The following is a 21,113-nucleotide window of genomic DNA, read 5'->3' as shown; positions in this document are numbered from 1 at the left end:
ACTCAAAAGGTCCTGCCTGGCCGTTCCAAGGCGACCCCGTACCTGAACAAGTGTCCTCCCCACGCCTACCCCCAACCCCAGCCCAGGCTCCTCAGGGCTGAGCTAGATTTCCACGTGTCCTACAAACTAAGCCTGGAACGGGACACCATGTTCTTACAGACCTTGGCCCTCTCTCATCTGAAGCGACACCTTCCAAATGTGGACGGAAATCTTTGCATCTCTCGTTGGGGACCTCTAGAAGAACTGAGTTATCAGCGTCTGGATGGGAAAAGATGGAGGCCTTGAACTCGGGCCCACGGCCAGGCCACGCGGCCCGTTGCCCCTCCCCGGGCAGAGGCTGGAGTGCCGGACAGCTCAGCCCCTGGGCCTCCTCCAGCAAGCCACTTCAGTGGGCATTTCCACCATTAAACTAGCAGTCTGGGAGCGCCTCGAAATCTTTGAGTCCGAAGACTTTCCAGTTTGGGAGAGTCAGAGTTAAATCACGAAGGAAGGAAAAGGCAGCCCTGGCCCGGAGAGCTGAGGGAGGACCGTCTCTTCCCCGGACGAGCATCTAACCCTAGATTATGACCGTGACGACGATTATCCCCTTAGCCAAAGGCAGCTTCACCGAACCAAGTCAGCGCAGCAAACGCTGGGCACCAACTGAGCGGGCCCGGGCACTGTGCCAGGCGCTGGGAACAAAAAGGCGAAAGAAGCTTCTCTGCCCTCATCACACTAGCACTCGGCTGAGGGGCTGAAGCTACACAAGTAAACAAAACACTCCCAGGAGGGCGTGAGTCCCGGGAAGGGCCAAACGCCGCATCTGGAGTTACTGCCTACTCCTGTCAAGAGTTAAGGAAACACCTGGAAGAAATGATGATGTTGCGGATTAAGTTTAAAATTGCAGTTCCTTTTCTTTTTCAGAGAGCTGGTTGTTAAACATTTACCCACAAGTCCCTAGAGAGCAGCTTGGGGAAATCCATCAACCAACCAGCATTTATGATGAGGGGAATATAAAGACAAAGAAAGTCATACCTGCCCTTGGGGAGCTCACATCCCACCAACAAGAGGGCAGCTCACCCCAAAGACAGAGAATCTCCCCTGAGGGCCACGGGCCCTCCCCCAGCCCAGGAGGTACCCTCCTTGGACAGCAAAAGCCCCCTCCCTTCCATTACCAGCCCGACCCCACACGGGCAGAACCAGAGAAAAGTCAGAGAACCGGCCCAAAATCGGAGTGGGGGGTGAGGGGAGGGGTTTGTTTCCCACTGAACTGGGCCATGTGTGTGCTGAATGGAGGCCAGACCGGCCCATGGTTTTCTCTCCAATTGCATCTGGCTCGCACCAAAAAGGGGAGGGGGGAGCAAACCAGGCAGCCAGGAAGCCCCCCAGCCCCCAGCCCGGGAGAGGCTTCTGCAGAAGAACCTTTCCAAGGGAAGTGCTCCCTTCTCTGGGGCATTTCCCAAGCACTCGGCTTGATCTTCCTGGTTCTCCACCATTAAGCTGCGAGCTCCCCAGGAGGAACGTGTTTTCCATTAGCCACCGCTCCTCCATCTGGCCTTTAAAACATCAATTTTCTCGGCAGAAAGCAGAGGGAGGGGGAAGGGGAAGGCCGGGAGAGGGAGGGGGGAAGCCGGGAGGGGGAGGGGGGAGGCCTGGAGGGAGGCTCCCTGCAGGCCCACAGAGGGCAGGACTCCTGCCCCAGGCCGAGCCCACCCCTGCCTCCGCCATCCCCCAGGAGCAGAGGACTGCAACGCGGCAGCAGCCCGGGGAACAGGAGCCTGGACAGATGGCCAACCCAGCCCCCAACCTCGCCGTGCGGGGCTCCTCGCCCTGAGCCCCACATGTCTGCGCAGTCGTGCAGGCGCCTCTCTGGCCACAGGGGTCTCGGTTCCATCCAGACCGAGGGGCCCCGGGCTTGGTTGGACCCGCTGGCCGGGAGGTCCCCTCTAGCTTCCGTCTGTGACCCCGAGCTTAGATGGGCGAGGGATAAGCAGCCTTGTGGGTCCTTGGGTGTGGAGGAATCCAAGAGGAGTCTAACAAAGCCCGACTCGAGGGACCCCCCCCCCCCTCGCATCCGGACCTCGGCTTCCTCGCCAGAATCTTCTCAGCTCAGGAGGTCCCGGGACAGGCAAGAGGCACCGCCCCGCCTCCCGGGGGCGCTCTCCTGTCACTCTCCGGACGCAGCCTCTGATTCTCCACCGGGACAAGCGCGGGCGGCTTTTCCTGACCCCCAGCACCCGCCGCGGCCGGTGGGGGCCAAGCTGGGCCCCTCGGCCCCGTACCAGAGGACCCGCCGTCCTCGGCACCCGCCCCAGTGCACCCACCTGCTGAAGGTGACGATGAGGGACTTCTCTGGCCTGGTACGCAGCAAGGGCCTAAGTGCTTCTTCACTATCATTACTAACGAGCTGCTCGTTCTAAGCTCCTTCTAAGAGCTCAGGTCCACACCTTGTGTAAGGGGAAAACAAATCATTTGGGGTCAGAGGGCCTGGGTTTGAACCCAGATTCTGCCTCAGGCCCAGGGGCATAGGAGGAAAAGCGAGGCAGAGAGTGACGCTGGGTTCTAAGAGGAGGGGCCTGAGACCCCCGGGACCAGAGCCACCATTCGCCTGGGCCTTCGGTCGGGCTGCCCCTGCCTGGGAGGGGGCAGAGGGCCCACATTGTGGGGGACGGCGGGCGGCAGTCTGGGGGCCACCTGCTGCAGGACCTTGGGACAGTCGTTCAGCCTCCTCTGGATCTCAGTTTCCTTATTCGTAGACACTGGCCTCTGAGGCCCTGCCAGCTTTAGGTCTGGAATCCTAAAATCTGTTTTCAGTCTTGGAATAAAGAAGGAAAACGCGGCTGAATTCCCAGCCACTTCTCGACAGCAACAACATCTGGACTGGGGATCAGCAGCTGGGTGAGCAGTGGGAGGAAGCCCATTCCCCTCCTCCAATTCTGTACACAGCGCAGCTTGCCCGCTCTCCCCTGCGGGCAGATCCTTTTCCCCCCAAGGGATTTCTGGGCTGGGGGAAGGCCACCCATCCCGGCTGGAAAGGGCCGAGCACGGCCTCTTCTCAAATCCCTGCCTGGAAAACCCACAGCGTGAGCTCACGAAGGAAACATCCCCCTTACTGCTCATTGCAATGGGGAAGAACGGAGCCTGGGACAACAAAGGCCCGGCCCAGATCTCCCCCGGCCCCTCACGCCCGCTGACCCCCGCCGCATGTTTCTGCGCGCCGTAGTCTTCCTCCCAAGGCTCCTACCTCATGGGCCAGCAATCCCAAGATTTACAAGGGAAGGGGCCTTCCCCGGGGGCTCATCGTGCCCTCCCCCACCCACTTGGCAGGTAGTGCTTCCTCCTAACAGTGTGAGTCACAGCAAGACCACCTCTCCCAGCTGGCAGAGCAGGAGCCCCCAAACAGGGCCTCCTCCCTGGGAGGAGCGGGGAAGGGGCCCTCCAAGGCCTCTGGTCCAGCCCCTTCGGTCTGCATGGGCAAAGGCCCAGGAGAAGCCCAGAGCAGGACCTGACTTATTTTTGTCGCTGTGCCCCCTGGGGCTGGCACACAGTAGGAGCTTAGCAGAACAAAGCTGGCCAGAGCCCCGCAGTCCTCCCGTGAGCTCTCCCAGCGGCTCGGCGGCTCGTGTCGGGGACTCGGGCTGGGAATGCTTGGGCGAAGGCACCTTTGCCCGTGGAATCTCTCCCTCCCCGAGGCCGGGCCCTGGGACAGCAGTCACCCCGGCGTTACTACAAACAGCGTCCTGTGGGAAGGGGTCCCCCCCATCCTCCTCAGAGTCTGACCCTTCTGGCCCCTCCGTCCCCCAGAGGGATATGAGACCTCACCCTCACTCACAGCCCCGCCTGCTCTCCTGTCCCGGGAGACCTGGTTCTGTCTCGTGGGCTCTCAGCCCTCACTGCCCCGCCTATGGGTGAGCTGGGCCCCCTGATGGCCCCTGCCTGCGGCCCATAACCCCGACGGGACCGGGTCCCGGCCCAATCTCACGTCCCCATCACGGCTTCCGGACGGGGCCAGGGACATTTACTGTCGCCTCTCCGGTATGCAAAGGGAAACAAAGGAAAGGATAGGAAACATCCGTTTTAATATAAGGACAAGCTGGCCTAATCTGTCCTGTGCAGGCTTTAATTTTATGGGGGGGGGATAGGTCTCAGTTGACCCCCCGAAAAGAGAGCTAAGGTTTGACCAGCCTGCCCCCCAGGCACTTTCCCAGCTAATCTCAACGATTCTGTGCAATCTGGGGGCTTGTTTCCCAGCCCATGGGACCCTTCAGATTCTGTGCTGAAAGGGCCGGGAGGACATCCCTGCTGCGACCCCATCACCTCCCCCCGTGGACTCGGTGAAAAGCCTCCAACCGAGCCCTCCCACAATCCTGCTAATGCTGAGCTACCCAATCACTCCCCTCCTCAACAGCATCCCTGACTCCCCAAACCCAAACCCGGCAGCACAGAGCCGTGTGTGAGCCACAAGAGCATCTCCATCCCCCCACAGCAATCCACACCACCACGGAGCCGGCAGGATGCGAGCCGCTCCACACAGTCCCGTTCCCTCGGCCCAAGGACAGGCGCGAACAATCGTCCCCAGTTTGCAGATGAGGAAACTGAGGCAGGAGGGGTTATGTGTCTGGCCCGGACTCAAACTCGGGTTTTCCGGACTGCCCAGCCCAGAGCTCTGCCCGCCGCACCCCAACAAGCAGTCATGTGGCCTTCCCCTGAAGTCTGCCCTTCGCCAACTGGGGGCACTGACCACCGGGGCCGGGCACTCCCCCTCCTCTTCCTGCTGCCATCAGCCCGGCTCCTCAGTCTGCCCCCTCCTCAGTCCACGGAGCAGTCAGAGACCCTCACTCAGGCCGGCCCACTTCCAGGCCCTCACTGCAGGGGGTAAGGTCGGCATCCCCCAGGACATAACCCTCAAGCCGCACCAGGCCCGGCCGCCTCCCACGGCCTGCTCTGGACCAGCGCTGGGGCCCGCGCGGCGACTGGCTGCTCCCTCCAGGTGCTCGCTGGGCCGCAGAGCCAAAAGCAGGGGACGGGCGGGGGAGTGAGCCCACCACCGGGCCCGGGGGACCGACTTCCCGGGAGGCATTTCCTGCCCTGCGGCGGCGAGCACAGACACGCAGGATGGAAGGGCCCTCCCGGTCCCAGACAAGGTTCCAGGGGAGCAGCAGTGGCAGAACGGGGCTCAAACCCTGGGGCCCAGGCTCCCTCCTCCCAGACTGGGCGTCTCAGCTCTGCCGCTGGGAGGGGGTGCGGAGGGGCTCCTCCCGCAGACAGCGCTCCGCCACCCCCCGCTCTGGGCAGAAGGCACGGCCCAGTCCCCACGGAACAGAACTGTCACAGCACCGACTCCTGGGGGACTACGTTCCAGACTCTCCGGGCCCCCCTTGGGGGCTTCTTGGCAGAGATTCTGGAGTGCTTTGCCATCTCCTTCTCCAGCTAAGTTTACAGATGAGGAAACTGAGGCACACGGTGACGCGACAACCCGGGCCCGTACAGCCGTGAGGGTCTGCGGCCACACGTGAGCTCTGCCCCGAGCACCCAGCTGCCCGTCCACGTGATCCCGGTGGCCCCACGGCCAGGCAGGAGCCCTTCCTCTGGGCCCCGGGGGCTCCTTCCCCAGCTCCGTGCGGTGAGAGGGAGGCAGGAAGCCCTTGGAAAAGCCCGATATCCCATCACCCAGAAACAGCGGCCGGAGCCTGGTCCCGAGCTCCGTGCCGGGGAGACAGCGGCTAATGGGGGCCAGGCCCGCCTGCCCCAGAGGAGGCATGAGACCCCCCCAAGCAGCACTGGGTCCTCCTGAGAGAGCCAGCCCCAGCCCCAGGCCTCTGGGGCTGCCCAGTCCCTTCCACCCTTGGGTGTCCAGCGGGCAGGGACCTCAGGCACGGAGGCCCCCTGATGCTGCAGAGACGGCTCAGCCGCCCCCTCCCACTGCCTCCCTCGGTGTAGCGACCGCTCCTTCTTCACACCTGTGCACACCACACCCCCCGCTCCCCCACCCCCACCGCCCCGGGCTTCACAAGTCCTGGAAGAACTGACCTTTCTAACGAGGGGCCCGGCCTTCCCGCGGCCCGCCCAGTGGGTGGTGTGGCCCCCACTGATTCCTACTACCCTGAGACGGGGCCAACGGAGCCCCAGGACGAGCCCCCAAGCGGCCATCCGGCCTCTGCTTGGAGCCCCAAGAAGGCAGCGGACTCTCTTTTCCATCAGGAAATGCTTCCAGACACTGAGCCTAACCTGGGCTCTTTGCAATTTCAAGCCCCTATTCCGAGTTCTGACCTTGTCCCCATTGCACAGAGAAAACTGAGGCTCAGAAAGCAGTGCCGGGCCCAGGGAGGCCTTTGGGAGGGAGACCTGGCCGTGCTCCCGACGCCCTGGAGGAGCTGCTCCCTGGGGGTCCGGCCTGGGCAGAGGAGGCCAGGCTCCCTTGTGGGAGGGGCTGGTGCAATTCGCCCCCACGCCCCTCGGCCTCTTCCTGATAACTCACAGCCCCTCCCTGCAGCCTCCCCGCTTCACAGAGGAGGAAACTGAGGCAAACGAAGGGTAAGGAAGCAGAGCCAAGGTTCAGACACTGCCCGCCGGGGCCACGCCCTCTGCTACACAAACTGCACCTCCCAGGGCCTCACACCCCCCTGGGAGGCAGGGGCTATCGCTGTCCCCATTTCATGGAGGAGAAAACCGAGGCAGGCAGAAAGCAGCAAATGACCTGCCCAGGGTGTCCCCGAGGCAGGCCTTGAACTCCCATGGTCCTGCTGCAGACCTGGCTCGTGGCTGTGCCCCCGAGCTGCCCCACTCTCACCGCCGGGACAGGAGAATCCGGCAGCTCCTGAAGGCTGGCAGAGGGCAGGGGCCCTGGGGCCCGACCCCTGCGGCCGCTCCTGCCGCCTCCGCTCCAGGGAGGGCCAGCCCAGCTCTCCTGGCCCGGGGGCCCAAGGTCGGCACCCAGAGCTCTCTGTGCCCCTCCAAGGGTGGGATTGATGCCTGAATGGGGGCTGCTCAATGACCGGGAAACGGGAAGGGATCGAGCCCGCCTCGCGGCTACAGCAAAGCAAGGGCCGGGTTCAAATCTAGCCCTTGCTCTGTGACAAAGGGAACCCCCCCCCCAGCAGATGAGTGCAGGGAGCCTGGGGGCGGGGGCTTCCTTCCCTTCCCTCCACTCTCCAAGCTGCTCTCTGCCTCAGTGGGGCCCAGACCGCCGAAGGCCGGCCGCTGGTCACCGAGCAGACCCCGAGGCCCCCCACGCGGCCCAGAGCTCCCCGGGGGCACCTCTGACCCCCAGCCTCTCTCCGCCCGCCAAGCGAGGGCGTGGGGGCTGCTGAGCGTTCATGGAGCCATTTCGCAGCAATGGCCCAAATCAACATCTCTTTCTCCAAAGTTCTCAGTTCCTGATAAAACCCTCCACGTTCTCTCTCGGACGGAATAGTTTGTGAACTATTCACAAACCCGCAAGGGCCGCCTATCTCCCCGTGCGGTCCACGCTCCTCCCCTCCCCCACCCCCGCCATCCCGAGTCTGGGGTCAGTGAACTCCCCTCACCTAAGACGAGTCACCAAAGGCCAGGGACGAGCCCAGGCCGGGCGGGCCCTGCTGCCCAGGCTTCTCCGCGGGGGCGCAAAGTGCCGACCGAGCTCAGCTCAAGGCTGCAGCCTGCGGCGGCCTGGCCTTCCTTCTCCCGAGCAGCACCCCCGGGGCTTGGGAGCCCCCAGCAAGTCCCTGAGGGACGGGTCTCCTGCCTGGGAGCCCAGGGCTGAGCTCCCCCCCCCTCTGGATCTAGGAACCTAGGAGGCTGCAAGCAGCTTGGAGGGGCTCCAGGGCGCAGGGCCCGCCCTCCTCAAGACCCCCTGGTGTCCCCTGGGGCTAGCCCAGGCAGAGCCTCGGCCGGCCTCCCAGTTCTCTGTCTCTCTGTGTCTCTCTCCGTGTCTGTCTCCGTCTCTCTGGTTGTCTGTGTGTCTCTGTGTCTGTCTCTCTGTCTGTCTCTGTCTCTCTCTGGTTGTCTGTCCGTGTGTCTCTGTGTCTGTCCGTGTGTCTCCTGTCTGTCTCTGTCTCTCTGTCTCTGTCTCTCTCTGGTTGTCTGTCTGTGTGTCTCCTGTCTGTCTCTGTCTCTCTGTCTCTGTCTCTCTCTGGTTGTCTGTCTGTGTGTCTCCTGTCTCTGTCTCTCTGTCTCTTTTCTCTCTCTGGTTGTCTGTGTGTCTCCTGTCTGTCTCTGTCTCTCTGTCTCTGTCTCTCTCTGGTTGTCTGTGTGTGTCTCTGTCTGTCTCTGTCTCTCTGTCTCTTGTCTCTCTCTGGTTGTCTGTGTGTCTCCTGTCTGTCTCTGTCTCTCTGTCTCTGTCTCTCTCTGTTGTCTGTCTGTGTGTCTCCTGTCTGTCTCTGTCTCTCTGTCTCTGTCTCTCTCTGGTTGTCTGTCTGTGTGTCTCCTGTCTGTCTCTGTCTCTTGTCTCTGTCTCTCTCTGGTTGTCTGTCTGTGTGTCTCCTGTCTGTCTCTGTCTCTCTGTCTCTGTCTCTCTCTGGTTGTCTGTCTGTGTGTCTCCTGTCTGTCTCTGTCTCTCTGTCTCTTCTCTCTCTCTGGTTGTCTGTGTGTCTCCTGTCTGTCTCTGTCTCTCTGTCTCTGTCTCTCTCTGGTTGTCTGTCTGTGTGTTTCTGTGTCCGTCTCTGGTGAAGCCGAGGAACCCTTCTTCAAATCGTGCTGTGAAATGCCCAGAAGTACGAAGGGCACAGTAGCGTGAAACAGCGAGCGAAGAATTTTAATACGTAAATACGTGTGACTTGTCATGACTAAAATGTCACGCCATTAACAAAACCGAGCCCCGGGTCCCAGGCCCGCGACCTCTCAGGCACCTTCCACTCGGAAATCTGGCTTCCTGTGGGTCAGGCAGTGCCAGGCGCTGGGGACACAGAGAGCCAGGAGCCCCCTGCCCCTCAGAGCCGCCCCCCCTCGCCGCCCGGAACCCGAGCTCCTCGGGAAGGCCCAGGCCCCACCACAAGAGCCCGAGCCCGGCGCAGAGGACAGCCCGAAGGGAGGGAAGGAGAGGTCCCTCCTCTCCACCAGGGACCCCCCCACCTCATCCCGCAGGAAAGGGAGAAAAGAGAGGTCAGGCCTCCTCCCCGGCGGGCTCCTCAACCTGGGGGAGGGGGACCCCGGAGGCTGGAAGAGAAGTCTGCTTCCACCCGCACTTTCCAGGCCTCCCGTCAACTGAGGAGCCGCCCGGGCCCGGACAAGGGTCCCCGAGGGCTGAGGCAAGGGAGCGGAAGGAGGGTGCCCCGCCCCCAGGGTCCAACTGCCCCCCCATTTACTCATGGCGTCCCCGTAGAAGCCGCCTGCTCAGGGCACCAGCACACGGGCAACGGAAGCCAGAGGGGGCTCTCGGGCTGGGGAGCGGCTTCCCATTGCTCTCTCCTGCAAACATGAAGCACCTGGGAAAAGTGGGGGGTCAGAAGGGCAAGGAACAGCAGAGGGGACGGACAGAGGCAGACGGACAGAGAGACAGATGGACAGAGGCAGGCAAATAGACAGAGGCAGACGGACAGAGAGACAGACAGAGGCAGGCAGATAGAGGCAGACGGACAGAGGCAGACGGACAGAGAGATAGAGACAGACAGAGGCAGACGGACAGAGAGACAGACGGACAGAGGCAGGCAAATGGACAGAGGCAGATAGACAGAGGCAGATGGACAGAGAGACAGACAGAGGCAGACAGAGGCAGACGGACAGACAGAGACGGACAGAGGCAGATGGACAGAGAGACAGACAGAGGCAGACGGACAGACAGAGACGGACAGAGGCAGACGGACAGAGAGATAGACAGAGACAGACAGAGGCAGACGGACAGAGAGACAGACGGACAGAGGCAGGCAGACGGACAGAGCCAAAGAAACCAATCTACAGAGAAAAACCTCACAGAAGGGAAGAGAGACAGGGAGGGGAAAACCACAGACACGTCCAGAACAGACGCACACACACAGAACAAGAGCTGAACCAAGACCACCAGATGGAATAGAGAAGGGACATAGGGAGACGAAGGGAGGGAGGGGGGAGGCAGCGAAACCCCCCAGGAACCAGTGGAAGGGGACAGACAGGGAGGAAGGGCCAGGAGAGAGCACAAGGGGGGAGGCAGCCTCCATGGCCCCATGGCCCCCACCTCAGGCTCCAGGAGGCAAGGGGCTCAGTGTCTACTGGTGGGGGGAGGGGCGCAGAATAGGGGTGCTAGCCAAGGGGTGACAATACAGCAAGCGAGGAAGGTCAAGGGTCAGCAATGAAGACCTGGAAAAAGCATGTGATACACGTGTGCGGGGCACGACAGTGACGGGAGGGAAGGAGGGAGCCTGGCTGGTCTCTGCTTGGGGGAGGGAGGGGGGGAGACACAGGCTTCAAAGAGAAAGAGAGGACCTTTCTGCCTTCTGCTTCCAACAGATAGAAGCCGTCCCAGCTGCCCAGAGGCCAGTGCTCTGTCCCTGCGGCCCTGGGGGGCCCTGAGAACTCCCCCCCGTACGGAGGGCTGTATTCCAGCTCGGTGCCGGGCTGGCAGGGGACAGAAATTGGCTCCTTCCCTCCCTCTCCCTCAGGAAGCTCTTCCTCCACATCTTCCTCCCAGGCCAGCCCAGAACAAGGGGGAGAGGGGCTCTGGGGGGCCAGGAAGGCCTCCCCTTGGGGCCGGGCCTCGGGGGGGTGGCCTTCCCCGGCAGGCGAAGTGCCAGGCCCAGGGGGTGTGCAGGAAGCCCTGACTGAAGGGCTGAACCAGGAAGAAGAAGCCTCTGGAGGGATGATCACGCTCGCCTAGGGGAAGAGAGAGCCGTGACTCCACAGGCCCTCCCGAGCAGAGCTCTACTGTTTTAACTTTGTCATGGAGGACGCCCAGGGCGGATGCTCGGAGCTGATCCCGCGGCCCCCTGAAGCCAACCAGCCTAACCCCCCTTATGAGCCCCAAGAGGTCAGGGGGCCTGTCGCGCGGGCAAAGGGCCCTCTGCTCCGACCCGACCTTGCTCCCCTTCAGCACCGCCGGGCATCCAAGGCGGGAGCTCCCAGGGCAGAGGGAGCATGTGGGCCTTAAGTAGGGTTTGAGGCAGCCCCCAGGCCACCAAGGAGCACTGGCTGGGCCCCTCAGAGGCCGAGAGTCAGCTGCTCCCCCAGTGCTCAGGAGGTGCTCCCTGAAAGGCAGTGAGATCACTCATCCCTGCCCAGGGCCTGGCCAACCTCTGTCGGGGAGCTCAATGCCGGGGAGGAAGCGGGCTCCGCCACCTGGAAAAGCTGCAGAGCCAGACTTGGGGGCGTGCCCGCGATCAGGTCCTGCTGCTCTGGGGGGGATCTCTCAGACAAAAGGACAACTCTGCATTTCATTCAGATATTTATTAGGCACCTGCTCCGGGCCAGGGACCTTACATTCTAATGGGAGACAGAAGAGCCTCCCCTATTTATTCGGCACCTACTGCGGGCCAGACACTGAGCTGAAAGGCACTTTACCACCACCGCCCCTCGCGCTGGTCGTCGCCTCCCTGAGAAGCAGGCGCCAGAAGGATCCCTATTCCACACTGAGGAAAGCGAGGCAGGCGGCAGCCGGGACCCGCGCCCCCGGGGCTGGAGCAGAGCCTGGGCCTTCCCAGCGCGCTGCCCAAGGGGCCATCCCAGCGAAGGGCCCAGGACAGACCAGCACAAAGAAGTGATTCATGGGAATTCATCGGGAGAGAGGGGGCAGGGCAGGCCCGGCCGCTGGGCTGGGCCCCAGGGCTCCGAAGGGCCTCCGAGGGAGGTGCAGGGGGCCCAGGCGGACAAATCCCCTCCTGTGGGACCCACGCCAGCCCCCCGAGGATTCAGGTCCACTTCCCACCTCAGTTTCCCTCCTACAAGATGAGGACGTGAGATTGAAGGTCTGCGAGGTCTCTGAAAGGTCAAGGGTGCTCTGACTCCACAGGGCCTCCACCTTCTCTGTAAGGGAGGCAGGGAGGGAGGTTCTTAACCTCTGCGTCCTGCCCCTCCAGGGCATCTCATGATGCCGTAACCCAGAATCTTCTCAGAACCTGTTCTTGAATGTGCACAATAAGACACACAAAATTGCAAAGGACACTCAATTAGACTGAAATACAATCATGAATTAAAAAACAAGACCCAAGTTTGCAGCTCCCAGGTTAAAATCTGTGGGTCCCTTCTAACATGAGATGTAGGGTCTCCTCAGCTGGAAAGGGGGAAAAGAGAAGAGGTTACCCTGATCCCCTGCAAGATCCCTTTCCAGCCCCCAAACCCTCAGGCCACAATCCCAAGGCCAGGGGAGCCTAGGATCCAAAAGCCAGCAAGGCCATTTGCATAATCCCCATCACATGGCTAGACCCAGAGCCCAGGCTTGCAGGGGGCAGCAAGCCATAGAACGGCTGCCCTGATCCCCTCTGCAGTGCACTTCCCCACACCAGCAGCCCCCCAATTTCCACAGCATCAGAAGGCTGGTCTCCGGCGCTCGTGGGCACCAGACTTCCCCAGGAAACACCAACTACCCCATCAGTGCTCCAGGAGGAGGAGGAGGAGATGCGATCCCTCACGGATTTATCAGGCACTGAGAGCCCTGCTGGGCACCGAGGGCATAGACACAGAACAGCCCTGCCCTCGTGGATGGCACTGCCACGAGCACCAGTCCCACCTGTCCGCCTCAGACAGATCGGAGGGAGGCCCGCGGAGGGCAGGGCCCCCCGACGCACGGGGAGCAGGCTGGCCCCAAAGCTAGACGGACGGAAAGGAAGCGTCCCCCCAAACACAGGTCTGGGCTCCAGGGGGACTAAGAAGGGGAGTGGGCAGCCAGATGGAGCAGGGACAGCCCCTCGGGCCTGGAGGCAGGAAGGTAAGGGTTGCTGGGCAAGCCGCTTCACCCTGCCTGCCTCCTGAGCTGGGGAAGGAGCCCGCAAGTCATTCCAGTGTGGCCGCCAAGAAAACCCCAGAGGGGGCAGGGGTCAAAGGGAGACGCCGGACAACAAAGGGATGCCTCTGACACGGGGGCTACAAGGAAGGAGCAAGGCCAGGGAGGCCGGGCTGGCGGATGAGGCTGCAGAGAGCCAGGCCCTGGGAGTCCCGGCCAGCCGGCTGAGGGGGACGGCAGGGCTCCCAGCAGGCCTCTGAGGCTCTCCCCCTCCTCACTCCCCCCCCCCCCAGTTCTCACAGCCATGTCTGGAGGAGCACCGGAGCCTCTGACAACTTCTGGCGGGGGGCGGGGGGCCCTGACAGTCTGACCCACGGGGCAGTGGCCTGGCACTAACCCTGCCCGAGCAGCCCCCGCCCCAAGCCCGCCTCCCAGGCGCACACCCACAGCAACCACCAGAACAAAACTCTCCCTCTTCTCCTCCGGGGGAGCTCAGAAGGCGTTTGTGAGAGATTCCTCTTGGCCAATTAAGTGGGCAAGTCTCGACGAGCCGTACCCTTTCCCTTTCCAGTGCAGACACTGGGCCGGGGGCCAAGGTCTACAGCTCCACGGAGAACAAGGAGCTCTGAGCAGAGCACCTCTGCTGCCCCCCCAGCCCCTCCCCTCCCCCACCACACACATCCAGGTCCCCGTACACACACACACACACACACACACACACACACGGCCTGGCCTCCTTCCCAGGCACAAACCCCATGGAATGAGCAGTGCTCAGAGTCCCCAAGGGTGCCCAGCAACTGCCACGGGAGCAGAATGCGCATGACCCAGGGTGGCGGGCCATTGCGAAATTCTGGCGGATTGCGGGCATCCCTCTCCCTCCTCCAGCCCTTGGGAAAGAAGGGCAAGCCTTTTCCCACAGGGCACCAGCAGCGCCCACCCAGGGGTCCCGAGGTGCCCCCTTCCCCAAACTTCTGCGTGAAAGCCTCTCCAGCGGGGGCTTGGGCAAGCTGTCAGGAGGCAGCTGAGCCCCTGGGCCAGCAGGCCTCCGGGAACCCCCTCCCCCAGCAGCAGAGAGCAGCAAGCAAGGGCCTGGGGAGAGCAGGCCCAGCAGGCCGGACAGCGGCCAGCTCCCCCAGGGCCAGGAGAGTCCGCCCAACCCGGCAGCACAACTAGGCGTTGGGCTCCCAGAAACTTGATCCGAAACGCCCCCAGACCCCTCTCTAAACCGCAGAGCTCCCAGAAACCCCCGGGCACAGGCCAGCCCCCCCGACCCGCTGTTGCCATCCCTCTGCTGCTGCCGGACCGGCGAGACGGGAGAGGGTGGCCCGGAAGGGGAGGAGCAGAAGGGCCCCCAGTAGGTACGGGCTGGCCGGGGCCTGCCAACTTTGTCTTACCCGAACCCCACGAGCGGGGAGCGGCCTCTTCCCGCCGGGGCATTCCCGGCTCCCCCCGCGCTCCGAGTTGCCGCCTCCCAAAGTAAAAGTCGCTCCAGACAGGTCAGCTCCGGCCGCCGACTCCCCAGACTCCCCCACCAAAAAGCATCATCAAAGCGGCTCGGCGGTCACGTGATCCTTCTCTTGGCCGGAGGCAGCCGCGCCGCATCCAGCCCCGGATTCATGGCTCTCCGAGGCGGCCGGGCCGGGATCAAACGCCTCCGACCCCTGCCTCCCCGACAGGAGCCTCTGCGGGCCGTCCCATGCCGGCCTCTAACTTCCCGCGAGACTGGCCGCCCGCCCCGGCCGCCGGGTAGAGGTGCAGTGGGGAGCGGGCCCTCTCCGCGCAGCCTGCCCTCCCCTCCCCGGCCCGCCCCACCTCCGGGCCAGGCCGGGCTCCGCGCCAGCAGCCTCGGCTCCCGGGCCGATCCCAAACGCATCCGGGGGGAGGGGGCGCCGGGAGGACCCCCGGCGGGGGGCCTGCGTGGAGAGGGCGCTGCACAGCCTGTAATTACGCCCGCTCGGCTCCTGCCAGCCCCAGCCTATAAACACCGAGGATTACATAAGTCCACCCCTCCTGTGGAGAAGCCAAAAGTAGGAACATTTTCTCCCAGCCTTGGCGGCAGTAAGTAATAATGCTCTGTTGCCATGGGAACCCTGGCCGGCTTCCAAGACACCGAGGAGCCGGGAGTTGGGCTCCGCCGGGAGGGAGGCCTTTTTATAGCGCGGGCCTCCCCAAACCGGGGCGGGCCGGCCCCAGCCCAGCCCCAGCCCCGCCGGCCGGCCGGCCCACCGGGAGACTCGGGCCAAACCAAAACAACAACTGCAGCAGCGGCGACAACAACAACAAGCCGCAAGGGACGCAGGCGTGGGGCCGACGGAACTCCCCGGCCGGCTCCGCCTTCCCGGAGGTAGCTCCTCTTCCCGGGCCTCCTCCCCCCCCACGCCCGGACGGGAGCCTGCCCGGGAGTCTCGAGGCCATCAGGCCCGGGCGGGGCACTTTCAGGGGCTTCTCTGGCCCGGGGCCCGCTGGGGAGGGGAACCGGAAAGAGGCCTCCAGAAGCTGAGCGGGCAGCGAGGCCCCGGGGCAGCCTCCTTCCACTACTGAACACGGCAGGGAAACCCTCCCGGCCTCAAAGTTTCTCCAGCGAGTCAAAAAAAAGGGATCTATGAAGGAGGGAGGAAAAAAAACTAGTCCCGGCCCGCCCCCAGGCTCCCGGTGGCGGAGGAACCCCGGGCTGGTGAAGCGGCCCCCACTAAAGTAGCGTCTGAACTTGACTCCGCGGGCAGAGCGCGCCTTCCTGGAAGCGGGGCTGGGCTCAAGGAGAGCCCGGAGAAGGCGGCCTCCGCCAGGCCCTCGAGGGGCTCCCAGGGCTGCCCAGCGTGCTTCCCCAACAGCAGAACCCCGTCCTTGTACCGCTGCCCGGCCTCTACCTCCCCCCAGGAAGAACAGCCTCGCATTTACAGCCCTGGCAGTGCGGCAAAGGAAGAGGAAACTGGGGGGGCCAAACTCCCCCTGATCCAAAGCTCCATAAATACTGAATAATTTCATGCTGTTACTGCCCTGACCCAACATCCGGGCGTCAGAGGAGCAAACACCACGTGACCCTCTGTGCCGGGCCGTGGCCCTCTGGGGTCCCTGCCCGCGGGAAGCCCCTGTCCTACTGCCCCCCAGCACGGGCAAGTTACCCCCACACAAGCCCAACATGGGGCGGAGCCTCTCCTGGGGAAGGGTCTGGCTTCAGGAGAGAGTGGGAAAAGCAGCGGCAAAGGCCAAACAGCCTTCCAGGCCAGGGCACAGCTGCAAGGGTATGGAAATGGAGCGGGCAGAGGAAGAGCAGCAAGGATCCGGCCAGGACCACATCATCTGGTGGGGCTCAAGGACCTTCCCTACCGCCAGGGCCTGCCCCGACAGCAGCCAGAAGAGGATGGCAGAAGTGCCCAGGCTGGCGCTGCAAGGCTGGGAAAAGCCCCAGCAGAGAGAGCCTCCTCACCCGGCTTCCATGTTCCTGCCCACGACAGCCCCAATACGGGAGAAAGAGCAGACTCAGGGCACACCCATCAGACAGAAAGAAAATGAAAGAGTATGGAGCGCCCGCTGCACCAGGGGCCGGGGAGGGCGGCAAAAGCCTGGCGAGGATCCCGTCTGCCCTCCAGAAGCTTACAGTCTAGAGAAGTAGTAGGGAGAAAGAGAAAGGCGGGGACAGAGAGACTGAGACAAACTGAGACAGAAACAAGAGATACAAAGAGACAGAGAAACAAGAGAGATACAGAGACAGAAAAATAAGAGATACAAAGAGACAGAGACAGACTGAGACAAGACTGAGAAACAGATTGCGATAGAGACTGAAACACAGACAAGACTGAGACAAGATAGACAAAACAGACAAATAGAGACTGAGACAGACGGACAAGACTGAGACCGAGATAGACGGACAAGACTGAGAAATACAGATTGAGAGATAAGACTGAGACAAACTGACTGAGACAGACGGACAAAACTGAGACAAAGACCAAGACAGATAGACAAATAGAGACTGAGACAGATGGACAAGGCTGAGACAAATAGAGATTGAGAGACAAGACTGAGACAGAGACTGAGACAGATGGACAAGACTGAGATAGAGACTGAGACTCTAAGACAGAGACCAGACTGAGGCAGACTGAGACAGACAGGGCTCCAAAGCCCTCCCACGGTGACCTAGCTGTCCCAGCGCATCGCCCTAAGCGAGAGGAGAGCTTGGATGAGTCCTCCAAGAGCTGGCTTAGAGAGGGAGCAAAGTTAAATCATAAGACTGTTCTTGAAGGCTCAGTGCTTAGCACAGATAGGGTGCTTATCAGCATCACTGCACATTGACACAGCAGTCCCAGGCCTGCTTGCAGTCAGAAGTTGTGGGCTCAGAACATTGCCCCCACCAACACTTCCTGGCTGTGTGGCCTCAGTTTTCTCTTTCTGTAAAATGGATTGACTTGAGGACCACTAGAATCCCTCCACAATGTGGATGTACAATCTGCCCAGATTAGAGCTGTTGCTCCGGCGCTGGCCAAAATGCTTTACCTGGTGGGCTCAGCACATCTGGAAAAGGCAGATAATAAAACATGCACTACCAACCCCAAAGGATAGTGACCTTCAAGTGCCATCATTTGTCCCTTTAGGCTCATTATTTCTATCAGAAAGTACTGGGGAGGGTGCTTCAGGCAGGGTAACCAGCGTGGGCAAAGCCAGGAGGAGGGAACATCCCTAGAAACCATCCCCTTTCTATTGCTGCCCCACTTCAGACTGGGGCCTGACCTTTTTCTGTGTGATGAGAGGCCCGAGGTCCCAGCACCCACCGTCCCTCCCACCTCCGCGCCACCCTCTGCCCCCCGGCCAGGAGCGACTCCTCGGAGAGCTGCGCCCTGGAAGGCCGCCAAGGAGGCCGGGAGGAGAGCTGCAGCAGGGAACAAATCCCAGCTTGTGCCCGAGAAAGAGCCGACTCAGCAGAACGCCGCCAGGTTCTGATGAAAAACACCATCCCGGTGATGACTTCATGACATTCCTTTCCGCTTATTTAGTTCCACGGGCAAATTTAATTTAAAGAGAAAAAAAGAAAATATGTTTTTAAAGACGCATTAGTGTCTAAGAAATCCAAGCAGTTCCCAAGCTAATTAGGAGATGGGCCACGAGAGCCCCTGGGAGCGAACGGAAGAGAAGATGGCACCAGGCAGGTTCAGTCACCTCCTGACCCCTCCCGGCTGGGGTGAGGAGGCCCCAGAGATCAAGAGAGCCCCTGCTTCCCACCTCTGTGGGGAGGCTACTTGGGAGGCGCTTCACAGACCCCCGGCACCAGCTAAAGGCCCCCGGAGCAGGAAGGCTCGGGCACAAATCCTGCCCCAGACCGGTACCACTGTCCCCTTGGGCACTGAACTGTGTCTCAGTCTGTACAACGGGGCACGAGCAGCTCACAAGGCTGCTGTGGTGGGACCGAGACCACCTCAGACGCGCTAGCTGCTCTCATGGCCGCGGCTCCAGCCCCACCCCGCTGCGCTCTGGATTCTGCGGCCCCGGGAACCTCACTCCTCACCACCTGCCAAATAAACCCTTTGGGCCAGGGCTTGTAGGACGCCAAGCTAAAAGGGCCTCTAGAGACCGCCCAGGCAGACCCCTCACTCACAGAGGCGGGGTCCCTCAGACCCCCCGGAAGTCACAGAACAGCTAACGGGAGCCTGCCCTCGGTCAAAAGGAGACAAAGTACCTGCACTCGGTGAGCTTCCACTCTAATGGGCAGATTAATGCAGGGCACAAAGAATATACTGGGGAGAACTGGAGGGAATCGGGAGGGAAACTCTGGCAGCGGGGCATTGGCCGGGGCAGCGGGGCAGAGGCCGGGAGAGGCCTCCAGCTTGTAAAGATGGAGAGGTCTTAAGCCATGGAGGCCCGGGAATAAGGGGGCGCATCTCACGCAAGGCAGCGGATGAGGCTGGAAAGGCAGCTGGGGCTCGCACACTCATTAAGCTCGGGTTCTCTCCCCCAGGTTTCAGTGGGACGAGCCAGAGGAGGGACCACCCACAAAAGGCCACCACCTGCTCTCGACACCCACATTCCTAAGTGTCCTCGAGGATGAAGAAAGAAAAACAACTTTGACAGAACGAGAACCTGGGGGGGGGGGCGATTGCTGGAGTCTGACTCAGTCCCACACCCGTCCCTTCTGCTCAGGCTGCCGCCTCCCCCCCCCCCCGGGGTCCGGGCCCTCCCCTCCACCCTCCTGGCCAGCACGTCCTAGGCGGCGAGCTTCACCTGCCCCACACCTCGCAAACAAGGCACTTCTCTGCCCAGGATCCGCGGCCCAGAAGGCCTAGAAGACAAAATGTTTGATCCCTGGGCCGGGTGCTTCACGATGCTCCAGGCCAGAACCCTGCTCCAATCTCTCACAAGGGCTCATGTCATCATTCACATCCTAGAATTCATGAAGGGACACCAGCCAACCAGGTCGAGTCAACATGCAATTATTAAGCGCTTACTATGTACCTGGCCAGAAATTAATTTCCCTTCTCAGCTCTTTGTACCAAAACCCTTTCGATGATGTCAGAGCTATGGGGCTGGATATGGATATTGATCAGAGATCATCTCATCCAATAAATGAGGAAACTGAGGCAGCCCAAGGGAGAGGATATGAGCTGGAAAATCATAGGAACAAAGACTTTGAGCCAGAGGGACCTGAGGAGGCTCACAAAGGCTATTGTACATGAGGAAGCGAAGGCCCAGGAGGAGCAGCGAGGGTCCCAGAGGCCAAGGTCCAGGCCACTAGCTGCCTGCTACTAGACCTAGGCTGATTTGGAGCCGGGGCTCCCCGCTCACCCCCCTCCCAGGATGCTCTGCAATGCCATCTCTTTCAGGAAGCCTTCCGAGATCTCCCTCCATTCTCCAAACCCACCTCACCTGCCCCCACAGACTCTGTGGCGGCTTCGAGGCCCCATCAGACTGGCAGCTCCCTGAGGAGAGCATGTCCCCTTACTCTAGGGCTGCCTCTTCATGGGACCCTAGGCTTGACAAAAAGGTGCATGAAAGATTTATCTAACACCCCCCAAAAACAACTCAGAAAGTGCCAGTCACACAGAACAATCATAGGAGAGGCTTTTGGCCCTGGAAGGGGCTGGGACTAGCTGCCTCTTAAGGTCTAGATCTAGAATTCTAGGAGAGCTCTCGAGCTGGAAGAGACCTCAGAGCCTCCAGACAGGAAGACTCAAGGTCAGATCCAACTGTTGATCTTCAAGTCGCCTGACTACTGTCTGCCTCAGTTTCCTCGTCTGTAAAATGGGAATAATAACAGCACTTCCCGGGGTTGAGATAAGGATGCCTGTGCAGGGGGTCCAGAGCCAGAACAGGGGGTTCACTGGCTCAGGGGGGTAGTGTGGGGGGCTCCCAGGTCACCAGAGTCTTGCGATGGCCCAGAAGACAGCTGCCATTTCAGTGACCCACCAAAATGGGACTGGATGGGGAGCCAGCGTTTGTGCCTCTCCTCCCCAGGCCAAGAAGGACACAAACAGCCCAGAAGAACCCAAGAGAGAATCTGACCTAGAAGACTCAGCAATAACACATCTTAAAGTAAAATCTTTTTTTTTTTTTCATTTTCTGAAGGATTCCAACAAGAAAGGAGCTCTTTGCTAGTAAAGCCGGAGTCTCCGAGCCAAGTGGCTGCTGGGAATCACACCCAAGGAGGAAGAACCTGGCAAAGTTAAAAAAAACAACAAAAAAAAAACCTTTTCATGCCATTTTTTCCAATACTTAAAGGAAACATTGAAATCACTCCATTAAAATGGAAAAGTTAAAGCCATTGCAATTTTTATGAAGGGAAGGAAATGGTCCCTGCTCTTGGTTTTTAATTCTTTTTTAACCATTCCCACACCCCGGCAGCTGCGAGCCGCCAGCTGTCCAGGCTAATGACGTGTACAAGACTCATTTTCCAACGGTGGCGTTCATTAATCTCTAGAAGCTTTCTGCAGCTCTCCACACCAAGGGCCCGGAGCAAGGGGCTCGTACCCTGGAGGGGCAGGAGGGGAGGAGAGAGGAGTGGGGGGCCAGATCCGCGGCTGCCTGTGCCTCCCCTCACCCCTCGGGGTCCCTGCTCTGCTCGGGAAGTTCCGGGACTCCCTGGAGGACCCCAGGCCAGCGATGGAGAGCCCTTCCTGCCAGCCCTCACTGACTCCAAAAGCAGCCAGCGCAGAGGCAGCGGTTGGCGGGCTGTGCTCCACGAGAGACACGTCGTTCTCCAGTTCCAAGATCTTCCCCAGCAGCCTCTCACTCGCAGGGCCCGGTCCCCAGAAGGCACCGCTGAAGTCCATGAGAAATCGCTCCTCCGGGCCACCCACAGGCCCCGGCTCCTTCCCCAGATGAGGGG

General features: G+C 61.2%; 1 protein-coding gene across 15 annotated transcripts in view; it reads right to left on the bottom strand.

Annotated features, from left to right (window-relative positions):
- The window catches only part of NCOR2 (nuclear receptor corepressor 2), a 267,487-nt gene that overhangs the window by 203,874 nt on the left and 42,500 nt on the right, over positions 1 to 21,113 (bottom strand). For 6 of the 15 annotated variants that reach the window (XM_051972628.1, XM_051972632.1, XM_051972636.1 and 3 more), the window contains exon 1: positions 14,197 to 14,527. The exons of 1 other annotated variant lie outside the window; for it this stretch is intronic. The gene's annotated coding sequence lies outside the window, so the exon portion shown is untranslated. Of the gene's footprint in view, positions 1 to 14,196; positions 14,576 to 21,113 lie in introns of those variants that run through there. 8 more of the 15 variants (XM_051972634.1, XM_051972641.1, XM_051972642.1 and 5 more) reach the window with 6 other exon arrangements.

The sequence above is a fragment of the Antechinus flavipes genome, chromosome 1 (assembly GCF_016432865.1).
Source record: "Antechinus flavipes isolate AdamAnt ecotype Samford, QLD, Australia chromosome 1, AdamAnt_v2, whole genome shotgun sequence".
NCBI classification, from domain to species: domain Eukaryota; kingdom Metazoa; phylum Chordata; class Mammalia; order Dasyuromorphia; family Dasyuridae; genus Antechinus; species Antechinus flavipes.
This window is presented reverse-complemented; position numbering and strand designations above follow the sequence as displayed.